Consider the following 14587-nt stretch of genomic DNA (forward strand, 5'->3'; position numbering starts at 1 on the left):
AATACATCATAACCTCATTACACCACAAAACGTTTAACAATTCATATCATTGGGACTCCATTGACGTGTCTGCTTGTCTCGAAGCATTTAAGTCTTGCAAACACTCAATTTCACCTCAAGCCTACATCTGAGGTGACAACCTGCTACATGTTGCTTACTTTTAGCAATAGCACATACAATATCTATTTTAGGAAAGAAATATACACACAAAACACAATAACTAGAAGTATCTATGTTAAAACCTTTCTCTACTTTCCACTCTCCTTCATTCATTTTCATGCCCACACTTGAATAAATATATACGAGTAGGAATGAAATAGTGCAAGGTAAGATAACAATGCCAATCTAGCATGTTTCTTCTCTGTTCTGTGTCTATATCTTACAACACAATGTTGGTCCAACTTGCCAGCTGTGACAACCTATTCATTGATTATTCATTGTAAGCACACCAGAGATGCCATTAACATTACCCATTAAATCAATCATTGAAACACAACAAACTGCACTCAAATTTCTAACCAATTTATCAACTCAACACAAATCTGACAATCACAATAAACTAACAAGTTGCACATACTGACACACACTTCACATATTACACTGCACTCTCACCCACTTCTCTTGATACTTCACATTGGCTTTTTTTCTTATAAGTAGATCAACCATATCGGTTGATCCCACACCACACGCTACTTGAAGAGCAGATGGATAACCACCAAATTCAGTACCATAGTCTCCCTACAAAATATGGAGTCCTCTAAAGTAAAGTCAGTTGTAAACCGTCCATAACATGGGAGTGTGTGTGGACGTGACCATATAGCGAGCGTCATTTGTGTCGGCTAAGCAAGCGCGTATGAGATAGAGGAAACGATTCATTCAATAATCTGGTCGGTACAAAGTCAGACGGTAAAAGCAACGTCACCTCGACTCTTACGTTGAGAAGCATAACATACAAACGACGTCTTCACTACAAACATGCTCGCGGCTCGATCACAAATTTTGCGATTTATAACGTCGAACACGCTGCGCTCTCTATTTCCCATCACTCACTCAAATTCTTACCACATCTCTTGCTACAACATTGACGTCAGCGCTCTTCGCGATTGCTTCGGAGGCCTTTTCTACGTCCTTTTGCACAACAGCATCGAAAAGAGCATCGTCAATCGCTCTTGAACTTTGGCTATTCGCCATCTAGACCACTAACTCAGACGCAAGCGTAGACAAAGGAATGAGTGCTAAATTTAGTAACTGTGACATCATGTCGCGTGATCTTACAACGGAAAATGTTGATATCAACTAATTTTATTTTTAGATGCATTTTATACCGTAATATTTAATTTATCGTGTCAGGTTTAACTATTACAATTGTAGCTGCTGGTGCCTACTACTGAAAAGGACACACAAAGTTCCCACAATTTTCGTCAATTATCACTGTCCATGATATGATGTCTCTGTTTCGATGACATACCAGGTCCATTAGTTCTGTTGATCGTGTAAATATGTTTTTACAAACACGTCTGTTTGCCTGTCTGTCCAACCACCACCCGTCTGTCTGTCTGTCTGTCTGTTTGTTTGTCAACCCATCTGTCTGTCTGTCTACTCGTCTGTATGTATGTTTGTCTGTCCATTTATTTACTGTAGCTGTTACTGCACTGCCACATGCAGTTGCTCTCCATGTGAATATCGTCTGCTTATCTTTCATCATAAGAAGACATGACTCTGATGACTAACTCATGCACACATAATAACCAATCTGCACGACAAATTCTAAAACATACAAATAAATGAGATCGACTTGTCTATAAAAACAATAAAAATCAGTTACCAGTGACTGCAAACAAGCCACAGTGTTTGCACTAATCTATAAAATTTACTATTCTGTAACAACAAATACATTGTCAACCTAACATTTTCTACACTAATTGATATCAATAACCAGGCTAAGACTCATGCTTGTCGATCAAACAATCAAGTATCTCCCTAATCATGTCCACTATCGGTTTGAATTGTTGTTACTGCCGACAGTTGACTGAACCACACTGTGCAGGTCAGACAGTAGTAACGAGTCATCAACAGATTCTGGACTTCCAACCATTTCCTAACCTACAAATGCAAACGCTCAACTAACAATATGCAAGCCCCACTTTTTTCACAGCCCTCCACTTTGCACACAAAGAGCAAAGAGATACAATATCATCACTCTCCGCTCGTCTTGTGCACATGAGAGGCTGTGAAGAAAGATAAAGAAGCCACTAGACAGACATGCTATAAATTAAATTCATGGACAAACAAGCAATTTAACCCACCCACCCGACTTCACAATTGACTTCACTAACTGAAAATATATTTGCAAATTATACTCCTTCAACCCACTGACGTTTCCTAATCAATTTCAGTAAAGTTGTCCTGTTTTTCCCAAGATCATCAGTGTTATTAATATTTCCCATCTCACCAGATGATATTATCTCTCATTGGTATAAATGATCGGCAACATCATCTGCATCCAATTTTGCTACCAGTAAATGTCACTGTTTTCTGATAAGATCCTCTGCCAACTTTTGTCTGCCACATCCTAAAACGACCTTAAATTGAGCAACAGACACAACAACAATCTAAATGCCAAATAATTAATAAGCAAATGAACAGAGACAAACAGACAGACAAACAGACGGACAGACAAACAGACAAACATAAAAACAACAAAGATTGCCAACCTAACATATACATATCTGTGTTTCACTGGTTAGAGATATTATAATTGTTGAAAAATATTTTGTGGAAGAACACATACCATGCAGCCAAATTTTGCAACTGTTGCTTCATTCTGACTTTCCATCACTGCTTTGACTGCAACATCGTCATCCTTGAAACCAATCCAGTGACTTGATGGCCGACTTTCACTACCATATTGTTGCAAGGTGATGACTGCCCGATTTCACCGATTCCCTCCAACCTCTGAAGGATCTTTGCAACTGTTTGTTTGATATAGACAATGTTTGTTTCATTTCATTTACAACAGTATCCGTATCTATAGAGTGTATAAAAGCATTAATCAACGGTACAGTGTAGTATAATTATTTTGTTAATATTAATTACAATTTCTAAATATTCTACATATTATCTATTGCAAGGCTAAAACCTACTGGATATATAACTTTACAGGTCACACTGTGTAATTTATAAAAACTAATTGTATATGAATATTTTTATAAGTCAGTGCATTCTCTTTATTATTCCTAAATTAGAAGTAATGTTCAACATACAGCTGCCAAACTGCATGCGTATACAACAATTCAATTTAAATTAATTAATTAAGTAAACCAGATTTAAAAATAAAAATAAAGCAACAACAGTCATCATCATTTGTTTTGAAGACAATTAACATTCCAAAATTTGTGTTTCAAGCAGACAATTACGTATTATAGTATAGCAAGCTTTCTCATTGTTAGTATTAACAACACACACGTCTATGTATGGCTATAGAAAGCCTTTACTAACACATCAATCAATGTCTAATGTCTTCATTCTGTTGACTGTGTTTACAGTTACGTATACATAGAGAGTGTCGTTATGCCCCTCCATAATGGGCAAGTGGGGTCTTTACCCCCATCTGGGTGCCCACCAACCCGGCAGGTGAGCCCAGCAGGGTACATGTTTCCGTGTAGTCCATACGGCGATCAATGACTAGCCAATTCGATATAGATTGCAGGCATTACGGTGACCGTGTACTCGATACAGCACGCCTAGTGGATATCAACGACCACCAGGAAAGCACTGGACGTCATCGTCAACGGACCGTTCACCAGACCACAGAAACTCCCCAACGACTGAAACGAGTCATAGTCTCATGGATAAAGCTAGAGAAACATGAGAAAGAAAGACAGACAAGTTTCACAATTTACTGTCGTCACTGGGGTTTGAACCCCCAAACCATGGAGTGGTAGCCATTGTCGCTAACCACTAAGCCACGGCGGTGACAAAGAGAGAATTTATATCATCATGCAGTATGTATTTGTTATTATTATTTCACAACTTGAAACTGTATATATAGTTTTTGCAATAATTGCAATTATTGTAATATGCATCACCTTTTTGGTTCTGAACACCTTCGGTGTACCAGCCTCCTGATTCTAATCTATACATAACACTGGTCAGTAAATGTTTGAAAATTTTTATAACATTGCATCCACGTTACCATTTTGTGTCTCAACTCTTCTATGCTTGCTTTCACACAGAGCTGCTTTCACACAGAGCTGCCTTCTCCAAAGCTGCTTTCTAATACCGATTAACAGCAATTTGTGTAATAATTCTGGCATATATGGCAACAACAACAATCTTACCATGGAGTGTTCCTACTGCTTTCCTGTTACTTGTTGTTCTTTCTGCACATGGCTCTATATATTAGCAAACATCCATAAATTTGCGATATAGAAATATTGCATGTACACGTCTATAGTCTAGACAATGCAGCATGTACTGATCAGCTCCAAGATGTTTGTAAGCCATCACGTATTGCGAGTCTCCTCTCATTGTGTGAGACCATTTTGGTTGCCCTCTTTCTCTTTTTCTTCTCTACCGATATTGTACTAGTAGCCTCGTTTACACTGGCTGTTGCTATATAGACAGGTACATGCTATTATTACTACACTTGGCAACTAGCTAGACATATAGGTAGTGTACACACGTAAGTATAAACACGCACACACACACACACACACACACACACACACACACACACACACACACACACACACACACACACACACACACACACACACACACATGTGCAGACCATCATGCAGTGTCACACACATTAAATTTACAGCGTCATGTGACATGTTAATTGATTAAGATAGATGCAACTACTGTCATCATGTTCATCCCGACTGGATGTCATCCAAAGTCACGCTTTCGCCGCAAAATCAACTTGACAACAAACATTAGTTACACCGTCCACGCACTTTTAGTTAGATACACTGTACTTGTTTGTCTGGCTACAGGCATGCATGTCGATTGCGGTCACCGTATACAGTTTTTGTAAGCTAGCTAGATGCATGTGGCGTGGGGACAGCGAGATTCTAGCTCACAACAAACTAGGTAATACAAGAGTCTGCATGCTTTCAAGACAGATCAAATGTCGAATCTATAGGTTTACGGGCCTCTAGAGTCCATGTATACCAAAACATAATCAGCTCCATCTGAAGTCTGGAAAGAAGTTATTAAGAATCTCATTTGAATCACACAGAAGTGAACAAAATCGTTGAATGTAATAAATGGTCAAACTACAAGTAACTGGCACAGTAACTTCTTAGACAAAACCAGTCCTCTAATGTGTGAAATCAATAAAAACAAATTTGTGCATCTGTCTGTCTGTGTGTCTGTTTGTGTGTCTATTCGTCCGTCTGGCTTGTTTGTCTGTGTATTTGGCTGTGTGTCTGTCCATCCATCTATGCATCCAATGGTTGATCCAGGATTCTCACAAGAGACAGACGTGGACTGTCAGGTTCGGTAAGGACGTCATCAGTTAGTCACGTGTCCATCTTCAACATTTTCGCAGCTGGCCCTCTAGGATTATAACTATTTCAAATATTTCTGACAAGCTCCTGATCAGCAGCCCTCTGCTTAGGAGGACGTTTAGGCCAGTACATCTTTAAGTTTAGTCAATGACTTCTCTCCAATAACATGGTCGCCCCTCCTGTGGAAAGTTTGTGCAACGTTCGTAGAACTAGCCAGACCTTACCCGCTTTCACTTTGGAGGCTCTGGCTACGTGAGACTACCGAAGACCACTAGTCCAAGACAAGCTCGTGTGCTTTGTGCCAAACTGGTGTGCTAAATTTCTAGAGCTCAAGTTCATTCATGAAACACAAGTGCACGTTAGTTTAAATGATACGTGGGAGTCGATGAAAAAGAACACGAACACAAGCTGTACAGTACTAGTAGTCCCCGACGTGCATGTACTCTGCACGAGATACAGGCGTGCACCTCTCCCTATATCCGCCACTGGCATCTATCTGTCTGCCTGTCCGTCCATCTCTCTATCCGTCTGTCTTCCTGTCTCTATTGTTGCCCTCAAGACAAGCAATCAAAAACTGTACACAAATAACAGCAAACAGACTACACGACACGCACACAACATTTACCAACAACTCACTCTATAACAATAACACAACAACCAATAAAACTACCAAATTCGAACGCATCATGAGAGAAAGAGAAGAGTGTCATGTGTGAGCATAACGTCTGTTAATAAGATGTAAGTCGACGTAATTACCTTCCATAATTCAAGTCCAAGGTCAACAAGAGGAGTAGTCACGTTCAGTGAAATCCTCGTTCTACTCCATTAGGCATCGACAGTCTCTGCAGTCGACCGGAAAAGCAAGCTCGATCGTGTTGTTTTTGTTGTGCACGTCTACGTATCGAATCAAAGTAAAACAACAACGTCGTTGGCGACTTTCTTCTTTGAACTTGATAGTGAAGATATCCACAGTTCGTTTGACATCGTTTGGCAATAGAGTTGAGAGCATCCGATCGAAGACCATCCCACAAACGATTCGCGCCCGTCTAGCTGTACAATAAGATCCTCGAATTGGTCTTTGCTGTTGGGCTGATGGTCAGTCACAAGAACCGTTGAAAAATTGCCGGTTGAATCAACAAGCTACACAACACATATATTAACTTATTGGCGAGCGAAGCGAGCCTCTCTCTTGTCATGTCAATTGAGCTCGAGATATATTATATATATATATATATATATATATATATATATATATATATATATATATATATATATATACGTACATCAACACTTGTCATATGGATTTACGGCAAAACAGAAAGACAAATCAACAAAACGACGATGCCAGATGAATGCAATTTTGACTCCGTAACATATGCGCGAAAAATTGAAGCAAGGGACCTCTTTTGAGGGGTCGACTCAATTGTAATTTCTTGGCGAGAAGAGTCAAACGACTCACGATTTTGCTCCCTTACGCGACTAAAGAGGAAAGGAGACTGATTTGTGACAAACGGAATGAAAAGGAAAAGCTAAAAGAAGAGAAAAGTCTGTTTTTGAGTTTCCGCGCGTTACTTTGATAGAAATTATTGCTACGCAACCATTGTCACGTGACTATGCGATCATTGTTAGGCGACTATCTCAGTAAACGAGTGAGACGACTGAAGCGTGAACGAAGAATTGAAGACAACTATAGTGTTTTGCGTTCAATTATCTGAACTCAGCGTTCAGTTACCCGATTCAGGCAAGCAATTATCCGAATTGGGCGTTCAGTTATCAAGCCTGTAGGCTTGGGGGGTGCACTGGGTGCACGTGCTCCCTCCCAGGACCCGTTCACGGAAGAAGTCCGGGTAGTAGGCAAAAGGACTCCGAGGAATGTGTCGGAACTCCAAAGTACATGTCAGATATTTGGCTATCCTGTTTGCTACCTGGTAACTTGGAGAAGTGTGTGTTCGTCACAGTGACACTAGATGGGACGGTCTCAGGAAAAAGATAGAAAAAGGAGGCAAGCAGCGGCTACTTGTCAACGGCTGGACGGTTTTCTAGTTCCGAAAAGGGCACGTGATCAACTTGTGACTCCTGATCCAGATTTTACACAACTGGTTTCAGTAGACGATCAACTAACACCGACTTCCAGTGAATGCTGTAGTGGTAGTGTAGAAAGAGTATTGTCGTCCTTTACCGCCACGTATGTCGAGCCTTTGCGCAACACATGCTGCGAAGTTCACGACAACGAGGCTCAGCGTGCAGGCGTCGCAGGAGATCAGCGTGCACGCGTCGCAGGCGGCAATCAGCAATGCCATCATGCTAATACTTCTAATCATGATTTAGTGGATGATATTGGCAAATTGTTTTTCAAAGCCAAGTCTTGTGTCGATTTCTGCAACTCCATGCAGGCTCAGGGTGCTGCGGAGAAGTATAACCTACCGACAAATCACAGAAAGCCTCGTGCCGACCAAGTTTTTCCTCCGACATGTATCGGTGGCCGCAACCAAGCTTTTCGTCCTGTTTGGCTATCAGAACACCCGTGGATGGTTTACAGCGAGCAAGTGGATGGTGTCTTTTGCATTGCTTGTGGAATTTTCGTTGCTAAAGTGTCCAAGGGGAAGTTTGTATGCAAGCCTTTTCGTGATTGGAACAAGAAAGGAGAAAAAGCAAAGGAGCACGAGCAGTGCTTATACCATCATCAAGCCATCGAGCAAGCTGATGACTTCGAGCGAACCTTGGAGAATCCAGATACTACCATTACTGCACGTCGGACACCCGCAGGGCGGCCGATGTCGCGCGTAATCGTGCTGTCCTGAAGTCCATTGCTTCTGCTGTGTTGTACTGCGCCAGACAGTGCATTGCTTTACGTGGAGACGCAGAGACTGTGGAATCACCTGAAAATCCAGGTAATTTTCTTTCTCTGCTGCGGCTTCTGGCAGTGCACGATGAAGAGTTAAGAAGACACCTGGAAATTCCTGCAATGCGATGTGCAACTTATCTTTCTCCTCAAACACAAAATGAGCCGATTAAAGTCATGGGAAACCACATCCTCTTACAGAAAATAATAGGTGATTTGACAGCTGCGCCCTATTACGCCATCCTTGCCGACGAGGTAACTTCGCATAACGTTGAGCATCTTGCCGTCCGCGCCAGGTTTGTTGACAGAAGTACTAAAGAGGTCAGAGAAGAGTTTTCAACGTTTTTGAAGTTGGACAGAATTACTGGGGAGCGGATTGCAGATGGTATCTTTGGCTTTCTGGAAGAGAATAACATACCACTCGCTACTATGCGTGGTCAGGGCCACGACGGCGCAAGCTACATGTCTTCAGATCGAGTGGGTGTCCAAGCCAGGATTAGACATAAAGCTCCTTTAGCCACCTACGTACACTGCAGTGGCCACTGCCTTAACCTTGTGATAAGCAAGTCATGTGCTCTTCCCGAAGTACGTAATGTGATCGATTGCGTTAAAAAACGCAGCCGTTTCTTTCTCGATAGTCCAAAGAGAAGTGGTGTTCTAGAGATTATCATCGACCACATCGTGGTCAATGAAGAGAGGAGGAAACCACCGATCGATCTGTGCAAGACGCGATGGGCTGAGCGGCATTCGGCTTATCGGCACTTCTACCAAGGGTATGTATTTGTGGTTGAAGCTCTAGAGATGATAGCTTTCCGCTATCACTTGGATAAATATGGGACTTCGTATGCTGACTGGGACTATGCAGGCCGCAATGAAGCACAGCAGATTCTGCCCAGTGTTACTTTCTTTCAGTTTGTTGTTGTGTTTGTGACGATATATCAGTACTTATCACACCTTTCGGGCATTACCGTGAAGCTGCAGCGCATAACATGATATCTGAAATTGTGAGGACCCACGACAGCGAGCGCGCAAACGTTGAAAGCAGCTTTTCTCAAATCTACAAAGTTAGTTCAGACATGGCAAAAAAGGTTGGAAGTACAATTGCAATGCCTCGCATTGCAACAAGGTAACAAAATCGCAGCAATATTCCAGCTGCTTCTGTTCGAGAGTATTTCCAGAAAAATGTTGCAATTCCCTTTCTTGATCATATTATTATTAGCATCAACCGGCAGTTCTCAAAGTCGGCAGTCACAGCCATTTCCTTACTTGGTCTCGTACCGAGTATCATATGTTCGCAAGATGTCAACCCGGAGGAGGCGCTGATCAAGTACAGAGATGATCTGCCATCGCCTGAATTGATGGACGCGAAACTCAGGCGCTGGAGGAACAGGTATATGGCGATGCCCCCTGAGAAGAGACCGTGCTCACCAGCAAAAGCCATCAAAGAATGTGACGCCACTGACTTCCCAAACATCTCAGATCTTTTGACCATCGCCTGTACCATGCCTGTCACCTCGTGTGAATGTGAGAGAAGCGCCAGTGCTTTACGACGCCTAGACAACTATATGCGCGCATCCATGGGTAAGGACAGATTGTCTCACCTTGCTCTCCTTCACATCCACTACGATGTACCAATAGATCTCGACGACGTAGTCGATTATTATGCTCGCCTTCACCCTCGCAGACTCGAACTCGACTCGGTACTGTTACACTAATGTTTTCTGCTAACTCTAAGTCTTACATATACAATTATGAATACAGATACGTATTATTAGATAATGCCCGCGCAATTGCAAATACAATTATGTGAACCAAGTATACAAACGCAATTTAACCATGTTTCCAAAGTGGTGAATCCACAAAAAAACTTTAGCGCAGTGCGATTACATTTAATTAAAACCACATAGACTTTGTTGGCAAATGCACCCCCACTCCTGCGACCAGCCTACGGGCCTGCTGTAAAAGATACTTCGAAGCAGCCACGGCTTGGCATGCTAGCAAACTAGATGCTGGAAACAAAAAAAGAACATCTCTGAGGTATTAATGTAGAGCAGAGTTTCATAAACTGCTGTTCATCTGATAGTGGCTTAATTGTAGCATGCAGCTAGCCATAGTGTCGTATACACGTATAGATTGAATCATGCATGGTTACATTTAGGCATGAGAAAAGTATGACAGTTCTACATTGTGACAAATAGCTAGTTTTTGACGACATTCAAATACAGTTTACAGCAGTTTCCTTGAGTCGTCGAGCCATTTCTCCTCGTCCGACGTCCTTCAAAATTGTGCAAAACTTCCGAAACAATTTTGGATCTTGTCTGAGTAGACATAAAACAAGCTTGTCGACGTTCCTTTCACTCAGCGGTATTTCGCAGCACGATCATGTTTGAAAATCGTTCAAGGAAATTAGGCTAGAGCCGAGCAAACGGCAAAGCAGCTCTTGGTCTACAATCAAGTCGTCGACTACATATGAATAATGAGTGACAAGAGATTGCCAAGGATCGTGATCGACAAACGAATGATACATCACTCGGTCTTGATCAACATAACTGAAGTAAACGTACGGGAACTTGTATACGTACGGGAACTTGTACGGGACCTTGTAAACGTACGGGAATTTGAAAACGTACGAAAACTTGTGCACAATATAAAATCATTCGGCTACTAGTAAATGCTCGGTTAGCATTGTGTTTGGCGAGCGGTGGTGTTCTGTCTTCACCTATTCGCGTAACAATGGTTGCGCTACGTAGCAATAGTATTTGTCAAACAAACGCGGGAACTCAGGAAACAGACTTTCGGTTGCTCTTCTATAGTATTTTTCTTTCAATTATCCGAATCCGGTGTTTAATTTTCTGAACTCGGCGTTCAATTATCCGATTCAGGCGTTCCACTATTCGTTGCTTACGGCTGTTGTGCAATATCATGGAAAACTGAATAACTTACACAGTCTGTGGTTGGGCAGCTGCTAAAATATCTTCATTCATCGGCTGACTAGACGCAATAATTTGTAATTAATCTTGACTTTAGCGTAAATTTTTAGCGTGTGTTGTAGGATAATTTCCTTTGCACTAATCTTGGTGTCCCACGTTTTCGCGGAGGTTTAGCTAAGCTGTTGTGAGCGAACTAAATCTACATATCTAGGAAGCCTACAACAACGCCTTGCTCCGTCAATCGTGGTGTAATCCGCATACTTTGTAAATCGCGTCTCTTGCGTGAGCCTATATGAAAGGGATTTTGTAAAAGTCACGAGACTTGGCGAGTAGCGTACTCTAAACGTTTAGGGCTGAACCGACTTTCGGTCTGGGGACTACGTCTGTCACGCTACAGAAATGTGCCACGCCTCGTTAGTGTGGCCCAATCGTGAAGCATTACTTCCTTTATGTCGTACGTGGCAACCAGAGACAATGGACGAACGGCCACTCGTACGCGCGAAACTTTCACGAGAGAGTTCTATTACCAGAACGGTGTAATTTATGTTTGCCATTGTTAGGACCTGTCGGAAATTATCAACAGAATTCACCTGTCTGCAACTGCTGACCCAAAATATCGTTTTCTTGGTTTTACGATATTTTTTACGGGAATCTAATAATATCATTACGTAACCGGGAGAGATTCTATGTCCCGTATACAATGACTTTACTTACGACTACAGACTATTTACGGACTCTGTGGTCACGCGAAACGACAGTCGCTATGTAGGACTTTAAATATATTTTACAGGTTGCACGTCTAGAAAGAAAATAGCGTGTATATTCGTAATTCTTCGCGACAATTACTCCTCCTAGCGTACGTACGTACGTGGTGTTCAGGACTTTGAAGGCTCATAGCTGTAGAAGCGACGGTGTAAACACGGCTTCGACTAGTAAATGCTCGGTTAGCATTGTGTTGGGCGAGCGATGGTGTCTTTACCTATTCGTGTAACAACGGTTGCGTTACGTAGCAATAGTTTCTGTCAAACGACCGCGGGAACTCAGGAAACAGACTTTTCAGTTGTTCTTCTATAGTATTTTGCGCTAAATTTACGCACGCACGCACGCACGCACGCACGCACACACACACACACACACACACACACACACACACAGCTCTCTTTTATGCCAAGGCCAAGTTCTTTCGGGAAAAGCTAACTGCCATGCACAAGTGTCCTTCAAAGTTTTGGAATACCATCAATCAAATTTCGGGGCACAATAGAGTTTCTTCTGTTCAGTTACCACCCGTAGCAGCTCTTGGCAGACAATTTAGTTCAGTTGTCGGGACAATTGAGACTGCTGAATTTGATAGCTCTCAGTCGCAGAAGCAATTCCAAGGATCTACTAATCTCTCTTATTTCTTGACTATTAATGAGCTGGAGGTTCACAATCTACTATCAAAACTTGATGTAAACAAAGCAAGTGGCTGGGATGAAGTAGAAGCAAAGTATCTCAAAATTGGTGCAGCTGCCATTGCTCCCTCTCTTACGGCACTCTTCGATACCTCGCTGGCTGCTAGTGAACTTCCTGAAGATTGGAAATGCGCCAAAATTACTCCCATCTTTAAATCGGGTGCCCGAAATGATCCAAAGAACTATCGGCCTATTTCTCTTTTGCCAATTGTCTCCAAACTTTTGGAACAGTCTGTCTTTAACACTTTAAGTCGGCATTTGGAAGCGAACTCGCTTTTACCAGAGTGTCAATATGGTTATCGAAAAGGTCGATCGACCCAGGATGCCGTCAGTATACTAGCGGATGACCTACTCGAAGCAAAAGATAATCGTCGTTGTTCGGGAGTCGTGCTCCTTGATGTTCAAAAAGCATTTGACACGGTGAATCATTGTCTACTTCTTCGTAAGCTGTCTCTTGGCGGAGTCGATGGCAGTGCTCATCGCTGGTTTTCTGACTATCTTACCGGCGGCCGACAATTTGTGAAAGTTGGAGATGATATCTCTCTAAAAGTCCCTGTTGTACGAGGTGTTCCACAAGGTTCTAAGCTTGGACCATCATTATTCAATTATTATACCGGGGATCTGCCCTCCGCTGTCACAAAGTCTTCTCTTATTCTATTTGCGGACGATTCGTGCCTTTATACAAGCGGGAAATCATTTAATGAAGTGACTTATAACTTGCAGTTCGATCTCAATTCTCTATCCGACTGGTACCAACACAACACGATGTCATTGAATGAAAAAAAGTCTGAGTTGTTGCTATTTAAAAAATTTCGCGACAGTTCGATGCTGTCTAACTACTCCGTCACGATTTGTGAAACTTCCCTCAAACAAACAGACTCGGCAAGATATCTAGGTGTTATATTTGATAAAAGTCTAAACTGGCGCCCGCAGCTCGACGCAGTTGTTAGGAAAAGTGGGAGGAAGATTGGCATTTTATATCGTTGTCATCATCTCCTCGACCATCACTCTCGACTAGCTATAGTGAAATCAGTGATTCGGCCTGATCTAGATTATTGCGCTGTTGTATGGAATAATGGCACTGCGGGCATAGCGAAGCGGATTCAGAGAATTGAAAAAAGGTTTTTGAGAGTACTCTCTGGCCTGAAACTAAGGGAATCTACTGGCAATATGTCTTCTGTCTTCTCCAAATTTGGTCTCCAATCACATCAGGCCAGACACTCTTTCTACCTAGGTACACTCGCTCACCGGTGTCTACATTCTCTAGCTCCTAATATTGTCAACTTCCTGTATCACACACTTGAAAATCATCAATATCACACTCGCCTTACTCAATCAGGACTACATATGCCTAATCCAAACACTGAAGCACTTCGGCAGTCTTCATTTTATCGTGCTCAAAAGTTCTGGAATTCTCTTTCATGTAGATTAAGAATAGTCTCTAAAGTCTCTGACTTTAAGCAGTGTCTACGGAAGTTCTGTTACACTGTAGATGATATTTAGATCCATGTGTTCTAAAATACTAGATAGTGTTTCACTTAGACTGTATAGTATGTATGTTAGCATAAATATTGATGTATGTATGCTTGGTACGGTACCCGGAAGATCGACCGCTGAGTTGAGGGTTTTCCATAGTAAAAGAAATACAAATACAAATACAAATACAAATACAAATACAAATACAAATACAAATACAAATACAAATACCAACACGGTAGCATTGGTATGTAGGTTTAAGTTTGAGTTCAATTCTTCTGTAAGAGTGGGTATTGGTATCAACCGTTTATGCTACAAAGCTGATTTCTATACAAAATCTCTGCGCTTGCAGCGGAGCAGGTCCATGCATGA

At 41.9% G+C, this 14587-nt stretch overlaps 2 long non-coding RNA genes across 6 annotated transcripts; both read right to left on the minus strand.

The window, feature by feature from the left end:
• Nucleotides 1–1547: 1547 nt before the first annotated feature.
• LOC134183774 (uncharacterized) lies at nt 1548–4372 on the minus strand. 5 transcript variants are annotated; one of them, XR_009970563.1, is made up of 6 exons: nt 4341–4358; nt 4196–4275; nt 4089–4135; nt 2792–3028; nt 2311–2572; nt 1549–2252 (listed from the first exon to the last, which is right to left on the minus strand). It is a non-coding gene; the product is annotated as an uncharacterized LOC134183774 (long non-coding RNA). The 5 variants fall into 5 exon arrangements; XR_009970562.1 differs by having other exon boundaries at nt 1550–1878; nt 1937–2572; nt 4341–4372; XR_009970565.1 differs by having other exon boundaries at nt 1554–2103.
• A 114-nt stretch (nt 4373–4486) lies between these two features.
• Nucleotides 4487–6545, minus strand: LOC134183820 (uncharacterized). Its single transcript, XR_009970586.1, has 3 exons — nt 6467–6545; nt 6273–6410; nt 4487–4614 (listed from the first exon to the last, which is right to left on the minus strand). It is a non-coding gene; the product is annotated as an uncharacterized LOC134183820 (long non-coding RNA).
• Between the last annotated feature and the right edge of the window lie 8042 nt (nt 6546–14587).

The sequence above is a fragment of the Corticium candelabrum genome, chromosome 8 (genome assembly GCF_963422355.1).
Source record: "Corticium candelabrum chromosome 8, ooCorCand1.1, whole genome shotgun sequence".
NCBI lineage: Eukaryota > Metazoa > Porifera > Homoscleromorpha > Homosclerophorida > Plakinidae > Corticium > Corticium candelabrum.